This window comes from Lontra canadensis, unplaced genomic scaffold, assembly GCF_010015895.1.
Source record: "Lontra canadensis isolate GAN:19392208 unplaced genomic scaffold, GSC_riverotter_1.0 scaffold14, whole genome shotgun sequence".
Classification (NCBI taxonomy): domain Eukaryota; kingdom Metazoa; phylum Chordata; class Mammalia; order Carnivora; family Mustelidae; genus Lontra; species Lontra canadensis.
Window position 1 is genome coordinate 6151036 of NW_022631008.1, and position 11749 is coordinate 6162784.

The 11749-nt window shown below is 38.0% G+C and overlaps 1 pseudogene; it reads right to left on the reverse strand.

Moving 5' to 3' along the window:
* Positions 1-1978: 1978 nt before the first annotated feature.
* LOC116868026 lies at positions 1979-2717 on the reverse strand (annotated as a pseudogene).
* Between the last annotated feature and the right edge of the window lie 9032 nt (positions 2718-11749).

The following is an 11749-nucleotide window of genomic DNA, read 5'->3' on the forward strand; positions in this document are numbered from 1 at the left end:
AGGGCACCAGGGCTATGTAAACAGAAAGACACTGAACTTGCCAGTGGTCACTCTGTCTGAGTGAGTCTGATGAGGGGCTTGATCCCAGGAATCTGTCTGCTCACACATCCTATTGGGTGGCTGGAAAATGCCCCAGTGGGATTTTGAGGGTCTTCAGGAGGTACCTGATGTATGCCCTCATGAGCAAGATCAGTCGGCACTCAGTTTACACATTTCAGACTCCTGCCCTGCTCTGATATGTCCCTGAAGGCATGTCCATGTCTTTTAACACCTCAGTTTTCCTCTGGATGCCGCTCCAGTGTGCTGGAGCTCTCCACGTGCCCAGGTGGGGAAGGGTCCAGGCCAGGGATTTCTCCACTTTTAGGACATATTCTGTCAGTGGGATTCCAAGACAGAGCTGTCTGGGCTAAGTGCCCCTACATAGTTCTTAGTGAATTAGTTCCTGTGTTTTTGCTTATACAGTTGACCTTGGAACAATGTGACTCTCCCAGAACTTAGCTACCCACTGCCTGCTATTGACTGAAAGCTTTACTGATAGCATAGTGAATTAGCACATTTTGATATGTATTATATGCTGTGTTTTTACAACAGAATAAGCTAGAAAAAACAAAATGTTATTAAAACCATAACGAAGAGAAAATGCATTTACAGTAGTGTATTTATTGCTAAACCTCCACATGTAACTGGGCAACCTGCGCAATTCAAACCCATGTTGTCTAAGGATCAGCTGCACTTCCCTTTTCCATAACTCTCAAGCAGGAGTTCAGTGGGGATTTGGGATGAGAGCAGTTCTAAGGGACAGCCTGTATACTGGGCACGAGGTGGGCTGTCCTTGCTTTCCGAGGACTAAGGCTCTACTCCTGGGTCCAGTTGACTTTGTCTGAGTCTCTCTTCATTGGGCTGCCCTACTTAGGAGGCTCCTCACCCCCTTATCCATCTAGTTCACTAGTCAGCCCCTTTGATTTTATTTATTTATTTTTATTTTTAAAAAGATTTTATTTATTTGAGAGAGAGGAGAGAATAAGCACAAGCAGATGGAGTGGGAAAGGGAGAAGCAGGCTTCCTACTGAGCAGAGAGCCTGATGTGGGGCTTGATCCCAGGACTCTGGGATCATGACTTGAGCCAAAGGAAGATGCTTAACTGATTGAGCCACCCAGGTGTCCCTAAGCAGTGAAGGACATAGCTGGGAACTCACTTTTCTTTCTGAGAGAGAGAGAACCAGGGCTACCTTTATTTTTGAAAATTATTTACAAATTAATATTTCAATTAAAGTAATAAATGCATTAAAGTTTAAAATGAAAAATACAGTCATCTACTCCATCCCATTTAATCCCAAATCCTAGCCCTAGAAGTGAGAACTGTCACCTAGCTAAATGTTTATATCACACAATTTATGTGTGTGTGTGTATAATTGCATTTATTTTATTTATATTTAGAGAGGTATAATTGTCATATAACATTATGTTAGTTTCAGGTGTACAATGTAGTGATTCAGTATTTGTATCATTGTGAAGTGATTACCTCAATATGTCTAGTTACCAACTGTCACCATATGAAGTTACAAAAATTTTTTTTCCTTGTGATTAGAACTTTTAGGATTTACTCTTTTGGTGACTTTCAAGTATGCACTACAGTATTTTTCACTATAGTCACCATGCTGTATATTACATCCTTGTGGCTATTTATTTTATAATTAGACATTCATACCTCTTGAACCCTTTCACTAATTTCACTCATCCCCTGACCCCTTCCCTTTTAACAACCACTTTTACCTGTATCTAAAGATGTGAGGCTGTATCTCATTGTGGTTTTGATTTGCATTTTCCTGATGATCACGGATGTTGAGCATCTTTCCTTCCTTCCTCCCTCTTTTCCTTTCTTTTGTGCTGTGTATTAGCTTAGTTAAGTATGAAGACTTAACCATGTCACCTAGAGACCATTTTACCCATTGCTATATGGCCACCAATCTCTCTCTCTTCAGCAGTGGGTGATGCAGATACCCTTTCCATGGGGAAGAGAAATCCATGATTTGTTGCCTTTGCCAATAACAAACATGTTGGAGAGCTGGGTGGCAAAGCTGTTGCCAGTGGCATCTTTCGCATGAATTATATCAACAAAACCACCTTTCTTTTGGTGATCACACCATTACTTCCCAGGTTAGCACCCTAATCACCATACACAAATTACCAGTATCAAACGTGATGAAATCAGTAATCTTACCAGTCTCCAAATCAGTCTGAATGGTGTCATTCACCTTAATGAAGGAATACGGATAGTGGGTGGTGCAAGTATCATGGGTCAGATGAGAGATTCCTTTTCTCCTAACAAAGATCATTCTTACTTTGCGCAACTTGTTCTTGGCCTCCTCAGGTGTAATCTGATGAACAGCAAAGCAACCTTTGGTGACATGGATCAGATGGAAATTCTTCTCACTCTTGTCAATGCTGATGACACTCATAAAACCAGCAGGGTAGGTTGCATCAGTTCAGACCTTGCCATCAGTCTTAATAAAAAACACAGCATACAGATCTTCCTTACTTTATCTCCTGTTAAGGCATACTTGTCTGTTCCTTAGGAAAAAGATGAGAGGGAGACATTCTCTCAGCTTATGGGGACCAATAGATGGATGAAGGGCAAACACACCAGACAGTTTATCCGGCATCCAGTGCTTTGGAGCTGGTACATGCTTCAGATGCTTCTTGGGAACATGAGCCATGGCTGCACTAGGTATGAAAAAAGACTGTTGGGCATCTTTTCATGTGTTTGTTGGCCACTGTATGTCTTTTTTGAAAAAAATGTCTATCCAGATCCTCTGTTCATTTTTAAATTAGATTGTTTGTTATTTTGCTCTTGAGTTGTAGGAGTTCTTTATATATTTTGAATATTAATCCCTTATTGGATATATTTTTTTCAAGTATTTTGTCTCTTTTGGTATGTTGGCTTTTCGTATTATTGATGGTTTCCTTTGCAGAAGTTTTTAGTTTGATATAGTCCCATTTGTTCATTTTTGCTTTTATTACCTTTGCTTTTGGAGTCAGATCCAAAAAATCATTGCCAAGACCGTTGACTATGTGTTTCTTTTAGGAGGTTTTTGGTTTCATGTCTGGTTTTAAAGTTTTCAGTTCACTTTGAGTTAATATATGCGTGTGGTCTAAGATAGTATTTCAATTTCATCCTCTTGCATGTGGCTGTTCAGCTTTCCCAACACCATTTATTAAAAACTATCTTTTCCTCATTGTATATTCTTGCCTTTTTTTTTTTTAACGATTTTATTTATTTATTTGTCAGAGTGAGCACAGAGTGGCAGGCAGAGGCAGATGGAGAAGCAGGCTCCCGCTGAGCAAGGAGCCTGATGTGGGACTCGATCCCAGGACGCTGGGATCATGACCTGAGCCGAAGGCAGGGGCTTAACCAACTGAGCCACCCAGGTGTCCCTATTCTTGCCTTTTTTGTTATAGTTAATTGGCCATACATGTTTATTTCTGGGTTTTCTGTTCTATTCAATTAATCTATGTGCCTGTTTTCATGCCAGTACAATACTGTTTTATTTGCTAAAGCTTTGTAGTATAGTTTGAAATCAGGGAGGGTGGAATTGTTGAATCACTGTATCATACACCTGAAACTAATATAGCACCATATGTTAACTAACTGGAATTAAAATAAAAAGTTAAAAGGCCAAAAAAATCAGGGAGCATGATGCCTCCAGCTTTGCATTTCTTTCTCAAGGTTGCTTTGGCTGTTCAGGATCTTTTGTGGTTCCATAGAAATTTCAGGATTATTTGTTCTATTTCTATGAAAAATATCATTGGAATTTTGTTAGAGATTGCATTGACTTTGTCCGTTGTTTTGGGTAGTATGAACATTTTAACATCTTAATTCTTCTAATCTATGAGCATAGAATATCTTTCCATTTCTTTGTGCCTCCTTCAGTTTCTTTCCTCCGTGTCTTAAAGTTTTCAGTGTATAGATCTTTTACCTTTGGTTAAATTTGTTCCTAGATAGTTTATATCTTTTGATGCAACTGTAATTGTGATTGTTTTCCTGATTTCTCTTCATGATAGTTCATTGTTAGTATATAAGAAATGCAACAAATTTCTGTATATTGATTTTGTATCCTGTAACTTTACCGAATAGTTAAATTAGTTCTAATGGTTTTTGGCTGGAGTCTTTGCAGTTTTACTTCTTATTTTCCAATTTGGATCCCTTTTATTTCTTTTTCTTGACTAAATTACTCTGGTCAGGACTTCCAATACTATGTTGAATAAAAAATGGCAAAAATGGGCATCTTATCTTGTTCCTGATCTTAGAAGAAAAGTTTTCAGTTTTTCATGTTGAGTATGATGCTGAAAATAAGTTGTGGCTTATCATAAATGACTTTTATTATGTTAAGTACATTCCCCTGATATCCACCTTGAGAATTTTTAATCATAAATTGATGTTGAATTTTGTCATATACTTTTTCTGCATCTGTTGAAAGGATCATTTGATTTTCATCATTCATTTTGTTAATGTGATATATATGTCACACAATTTTGATTTAATAGTTTTGGACATCATCTCTTAATTTTTTGTCACAGAGAATGAGGATTTATTCTTTTTTTTCAAAATTTTTTTTCAAATTTTCACTTAAATTCTCGTTAAATAACATATAGTGTAATATTGGTTTCAGGAATAAGAACTTAGTGATTCATCACTTACATATAATACCCATTTCCCAACATGACAAGTGCTCTTCTTAATATGCATCACCCATTCAGCCCATCTCCCAACCACCTCCCTCCACCAACCCTCAGTTTGTTCTCTATCATTAAGAGTCTTTTATGGTTTGTTTCCTCTCTCTTTTTCCTTCCCTTTCCATATGTTCTCTGGTTTCTTAAATTCCATGTGTGAGTGAAATAAAAGGGTGTTTTTCTTTCTCTTACTGACTTATTTCACTTAGCGTAATACACTCTAGCTCCATCCATGTCATTGCAAATGGCAAGATTTCATTCTTTTTGATGGTTGAATGGTATTCCATTGTATATCTCTTCTTTGGCCATTCCTCAGTTGATGGACGTTTGGGCTTTTTACATAGTTTGGATATTGTTGGTAATGCTGCTATAAATGTTGGGGTTTATGTACCCCTTTGAATCTATTTTGGGTAAGTAGCTAGTAGTGCAACTGTTGGGTCATAGAGTAGTTCTATTTTTAACATTTTGACAAATCTCCATACTGTTTTCCACAGTGGATATACCAGTTTGCATCGCCCCCCAACAGTGTAAGAGGGTTCCCCTTTCAATGAGGGCTTCTTCTTGCACACACATCCACAGATCCTCTTCCCCACCCCACCCCCATATAGTAATATCACAAATTTTGCTTAAATCATTCATCAGTGCTTAGAGTATGATGATGGTGGAAATAATATTCACTGCCAAGCCCAGTAATATACTACAATCATGCCTCTTATCTTATACAGTCCTTTTGGAATTAATACTTTTCTCTTTGCATTTGTTACATTTCTCTGGACCTATTGTAATTTCCCCCCAAAAGCTCTAATGTCTTTATCACATATACCTATCAATATTTTCCATATGTTCAAAAAGTCACTTCCATCTTTCCCCTTAAAACTGTTCTTCTTGGAGCTTTTCATCCCTCTACTCCAATCCAGATGTGTTGCTTTATTTTTGAATCCCATTTACAGTTCCTTTCAGATGAATTCCCGTTTTGTGGGGTTTTTTTGTTTGTTTGTTTGTTTTTCTCCAGCAGCCTGTAAAGAAATCGTATAGAGAAAGTAAAATTTTTGAGCTCTGAGTATCTGAAAGTGTCTTTATTTTATACTCAAACTTCAGTGATAGTTTGGGTATAGAATTTCATTTCTTTCAAAATTATGAAGTCATTGCTGCATTTCTTCTACCTTTTATAATTACTATTGAGAAATCTGCTGCCATTTGGATTTGTAATTTTTGTGTGTGAACTGTATTTTTTCTCTGGAATCTTTTTTTTTTACAGAGAGAAATCACAAGTAGGCAGAGAGGCAGGCAGAGAGAGAGAGAGGGAAGCAGGCTCCCTGCTGAGCAGAGAGCCCGATGTGGGACTCGATCCCAGGACCCTGAGATCATGACCTGAGCCGAAGGCAGCGGCTTAACCCACTGAGCCACCCAGGCGCCCCTTTTCTCTGGAATCTTAAAACAATGTTCTTTTTCTTGCTGAGATTTTAAAATTTCACAGCAATGTGCCTTGGTGTCCGTCCTTTTTCATTTATTGTGATTGACCATTTTAATCTGAAGATTAAGTTAAAAATTTAATCTTTAGTTCTAGAGAATTTTGTTATGAGAAAATTATGTCTTTCATAATTTCCTCCCCACTGTTCTCTCTTTCTAGAGCCCCTATTGGTTTGGTACAGGGCTCTCAAATTGATCTTCTGATTTTCTTAACTTTTCTCTCCATTTGTCTCTTTATCTATTAGTTCTTCTTTTCTTCTTATTTCCTCACCTTATTTCCCAAGTTTTTCATTCTCGCTGTTATGTTTTTAGAAACTCTCTGTATTTTTCTAATTCCCTACCCTCAACCTAAATACACACTTTTACTTTTTTTTTTTTTTTTTGTGGCAGCCTGATCTTGTTTCAGGGATTGAATGTCTTTGCTTATTTTTCTGAGAATAATATTCATAATTTCTGTGTGTATTATCAGTGATTCCTCTATTCTCTCTTCTTGTTTTGTTCCCTTTCATATTGGAGGTCTTCCTCTAATGTCTGGTTATCCTAGACTCTCCATTTCTATTTAGAGTGAGACTCTTAAAAAGCAGATTGAAAGCTCTGTGTGTGTGCGTGTTGGCTTGTGTGTAGTGAGGGGAAATCCATCTCTCTGGCTTGTTCAGGGACAAAGTCAGCTTTGGAGACCAAACCCCAGGTTTCCCTCCACCAATATCTGATATTTTTAAAATTTGCTTTTGTTGTTTTATGTTTGTTTGTTTGTTTGTTTTGGAGGGGGGTTTGCTATTTAATTTCTCCAGAGAAAATTTGTTCATTTCCTGCCTGGGGAGTTAAACCTGGCTCCAGTTGGAAGCAGAGATGGGAAAAGAAACTAAGGAGTCCTACCCTTCTCCTTGCAGAATTGTCACTTTATCGCTTCATTTTTCTTCAGGTCTATCCTCAACCCCCAACACATAATGTGATGATCACTGAGACTTGGGTTCAATGTCCTCAGAAAAGAGTTCTTGGGACTCTACATGGAGCATAGGTGTAGTATGGAGGGGGATATAGTTGACTAGTTATGTTGGGTAGGAGAATGATAGGGGATTCAACTCAGGTCATGTGTAGATTGGACATGAAGTCTTGTCTTCTGCCCTGGCATGCCCTCCTGCCTCCTCTGATTACTTGTGCCCCATGTCCTGGACCTACGGTTGTTATGAGTATGTGACAGTCTCATTTCTTTTCAGGGTTTTCCTCTGTAGCAGCTTAGCTGTTCCTTCCTCCTCCTTGTGAATCAAAACCACATTTCTGCCCTTTTGCTGTTTTATAACTACTTGTTGAAATCTCCTTTCTATTGGCAGCTCCTTAAATGGTCATTTGCTCTTGTGGGCTAAAGTCTTTTAAATTCCTTTCTTGCCATTTGATGGAATTTAGGACAGAGTCCTATATATGCATCAGTCTGCCATGTTTAGTGTGCTCTACTGCATTTTGAAGACCTCTTCTGACTCATGTTCTGTTAAGAATCCTAGTTCCTGTTCACTTCTAAACTTACCATGTAACCTTCAGTCAAGCACTCAAGCTCTCCGGGCTTTAGTTTCTTAGCTGAAAAGACAGCAGTAAAAAACCTGTCAGCAACAAACCAAGTACCTGTTTTGTCAATTTTGTGTTACTGTGTGGCTGAAATGAGATTTGGTACATGAGAGTATTGTGGAAAAAGAAAAAAATGGATGAAAATAGAAAACATCATAGGTAAAACTAAGAAACAGAGGGAACCTCTTTTTACCAATGGCAAAGAGCTCCTCTCTCTCAGGTATCTGGGCTTCCCCTATACTGATGGATAGTGGATAGGCATGTCCCACTGATAAACCCCAGGCAAGAAACTTGTTTTGATTCAAATTCCTTTTCTCTCTCTTCATCATAGATCAGCTTAGTATGATTTCTATTTTTATCCTCTCCATAATCTTTGAATATCTGAAGAAGGTATAGGATATTTCTAGTGGTTTTTGGTCTCAGTTTGGGCTCTTAAAATTTAATTGCAAATTTATGTTCTAACACTGTAAATCCATTTCTTCTTACATTGTATGTTGGCTTATAGTACTTGTATAAATCAAGGAAAACAGCAGAGAGAAATAAAAATCAAATGTTAAACACAGTCATTATTTTATAGCTTTAGTTGCAACTTGTGCTGGAATCCATGGCATTATGAGGCTATACCTTCGTAAAGGATTATTGTGGGGATGAAAACGGATATTGTGAGGAAATGTTTTTTTTTCCTTAAAGATTTTATTTATTTATTTGTCAGAGAGAGATTGAGAGAGAGAGAGAGTGCACACAAGCAGGGGGAGCAGTAGGCATAGGGAGCAGCAGGCTCCCCACTAGCAAGGAGCCTGATGTGGGACTCCATCCTAGGACCCTGGGATCATGACCTGAGCCGAAGGCAAATGCTTAACTGACTGAGCCACCCAGGCGTCCCAAGGAAATGCTTTGTAAACCATAAAGGTCTTTAATAAATGTAAGGAGTTGCTGTTATCATTGTTCATCTCTCTGGGCCTCATTTTGTTCATCTGTGAAATTAGTTGTTGAGTTGTAGTTCTGCTGTGGGGGGTTAATCTCACTGTAGCTCATGTCTCCTACTGATTGCAACTAAAAATTCAGGATAAAATTTAAAAATTAGCTATCTGAGGATTCTGAAAGCCTTATGTGTAGTTTAATTAGGCAGTCAACCATATAGTAGGTTTAGAGAGGGACACCAAATGCTTTGCAGCTCTCCAGACCTGACGTATAGGTTTTCTGTCAAGTGCCTGAATATCCAACTTCGTGGTTAACTTCCAGTTGAGTGTTAGGTAAAAAGAAACAAAATGCCAGTACTCTTGGGAAGGTTGACACCTCTGGACTCACTGTTAATACACATTATAATTTAGTTTGCTTAGAGGGGACTTGAATCCTTTGAACAAATCCAGATATGAGCTCTACTTTATATGTCTTGTGAAGCAAGCACCGTAATATGATCCTGTTACTGTTTATGCTTCTAAGTGGGAAATTCAGTAAGATTTAAAAGTCCTAGAACTAAAAGTCTTCAGTTACAAGTTGGTGATGTAGCTCCGTCAAGGAGGCCATTTCCTGCTAAAAGTAAAAAAAGAGCGTTTTCTGAAAAGAATTTGAAGAATCCTAGAGCTTCCAAATTTAGATAAGAATTAAAATATTCTTTTTTAAAGGTTTTTATTTATTTATTTGACGGAAAGAGACACAGTGAGAGAGGGAACACAAGCAGGAGGAGTGGGAGAGAGAGAAGTAGCCTTCCTGCAAAGTGGGGAAGCCCAATGTGGAGCTCAATCCCAGGACCCTGGGATCATGACCCGAGCTGAAGGCAGATGCTTAACGAATAAGCCATCCAGGTACCCCAAATTAAAATATTCTTATAATAAGGTTTAGTAATATTATTTTATGTTTTTGTAAATCCAAATGGTTTTATCCCTTCTCTACATTAAAATAATTACAGTATTAATAAATATTTATTGTCTTTGTGTCATTTCAGAAAATGCTAGACTGGCTTTTATTACTAATTATAACCATTGATTAGAGTTTTGTTTATCTGTTCAGGTTTTAAAAACAAGTAAGATCTGCTCCAGCATTTAAAAATCAAAGTAATCTACCAAACTAATAAGCTAAGAAGAAAAAATGATGTGATCATATCATTTGATATGGAAAAAGCATTTGACAAAATCCAACACCCATCATGATAAACTCTCAGCAAATTAAGAATTGAGGGGAACATCCTCAACTTGATAAAGAACATCTACAAGAAATCTCCAGTGTGAAACCATGTGGTTGGGTTGGCAATATTATTTCACCAGTGGAATAGTGCCTTAGCCTTGTGGTGGCAGGGGTAGGGATAGAGAAGGAACCAAACATTGTTTGGGGGAAGACACTGAAAATGGAGAGAAGAACACTGAGATGATGAGTGTTTGGTCAGTCACACCAAACTCATGATTTTACCGGGAGCCATCCTTGTATAGCAAGGTTTTGGTACTGGTATTATCCTCTGCTCTATAGACATAGCTGTGTCTGGACATGAAGAAATAATGTCAATAAACACAAGAAGTCGTTGGCCATGCAGTCTCCTAGGTCTATTTAACTTTCTATTTTTAGGATTGATTTGGTCCAAGAATTCTCACTGTGTTTCAGTATTTATAAACACCAAGTTACAGATAGTAGGATTACCTTTTCAGTGTGTGATATTGAAACCAGCAGACATTGGCCTAAAGTGTTCAGTTGTGGTGTGTCTGGGATAGTTAAGTCCTTCCCCTTTTATGGTTTCTGATACAGAAGCTATTGGATGTTTTTTTTAGGATTTTGCTCATCTTGGGCCACCCTTCTAAAATCCTATCCTCATTGGTTTAGAGAGATGTTTCCAACTCAGAAGCTCTGCTCAACAACACCTTTGAAGAAGAAAATAACACTTCAAACCTTATTCTCTTTCTTTGGTGTGGTTCCCATACTTGCTTCAAAATACTGCTGTGTGATGACTTACAGCAAAAGATGCTTCATAAAAATCAATTATAATACATTTTACAGCAGGTTAGACTCCTTTAATGTATCTTGTTTGTAGTATTGCAACAAGGACATTAGTAGAATTTTAGGAGATCTGCCAAAATAAAAGCACAAGAACCATTGGTGGAGGAAAATTTCCTTGTCTTGAAAATAGTTCTGTTCCAAGAGAAGAGAGTGGAATGGCTTTCTCATGCTAGCTCCAAATCAAAGAAAAAGGAGTCCCAACTCCATGTACTTGTTGGGATTTCTCACCATGACTGAATTTTAGGGTTTTGGTATTATTTGTGCTCCAAAAGTCACTACGAAGATTTTGTTTCCAATATCCCTAGGGTAGGGGTGCCTGGGTGGCTCAGTGGGTTGGGCCTCTGCCTTCAGCTCAGGTCATGATCTCAGGGTCCTGGGTCAAGCCCTACATCGGGCTCTCTGCTCAGCGGGGAGCCTGCTTCTCCCTCTGTCTCTCTCTGACTGCCTCTCTGCCTACTTGTGATCTCTCTCTCTCTGTCAAATAAATAAATAAATTCTTTTAAAAAAAAATTTCCCTAGGGTAAGGATCAGCTGCAGTAAGTTGGAGCTGGGCTCCCAGCTAGTGTTTCCAGGATAGTAAGCAAATTTACTTTCTTCTTTGCTATTATTTTATGTAAGGTAACCTTTAAAAATATATGTTAGTCTTACTTTAGCCATTGAAAAGACAAGTACATAAACCAGAAACTGAACTTGCTACCAAAAAGCATAGTTGAACCAGAAAGAATATGGAAACCACTGAATTAAATCTGATACTCTCTCACAAACACACCAGATGTTTTATATACCAAATTATGCCTTGGTGCTGAAATCTAGATCTTCTGACATCCAAATATTGCTATTGCAAGTGTTGAAATACTCTCAAGTTTAACATGTGTAAGGAAACCAAACCTTTCTCCCGATAAAACTATGCAATCTCAAACTATTCAAAGAGCTGTGATTTCAGAGATTGCAAATGTGTGGAAAGGCATAAAAAACACCATATGACATGAGGTGTTTAGGTTGT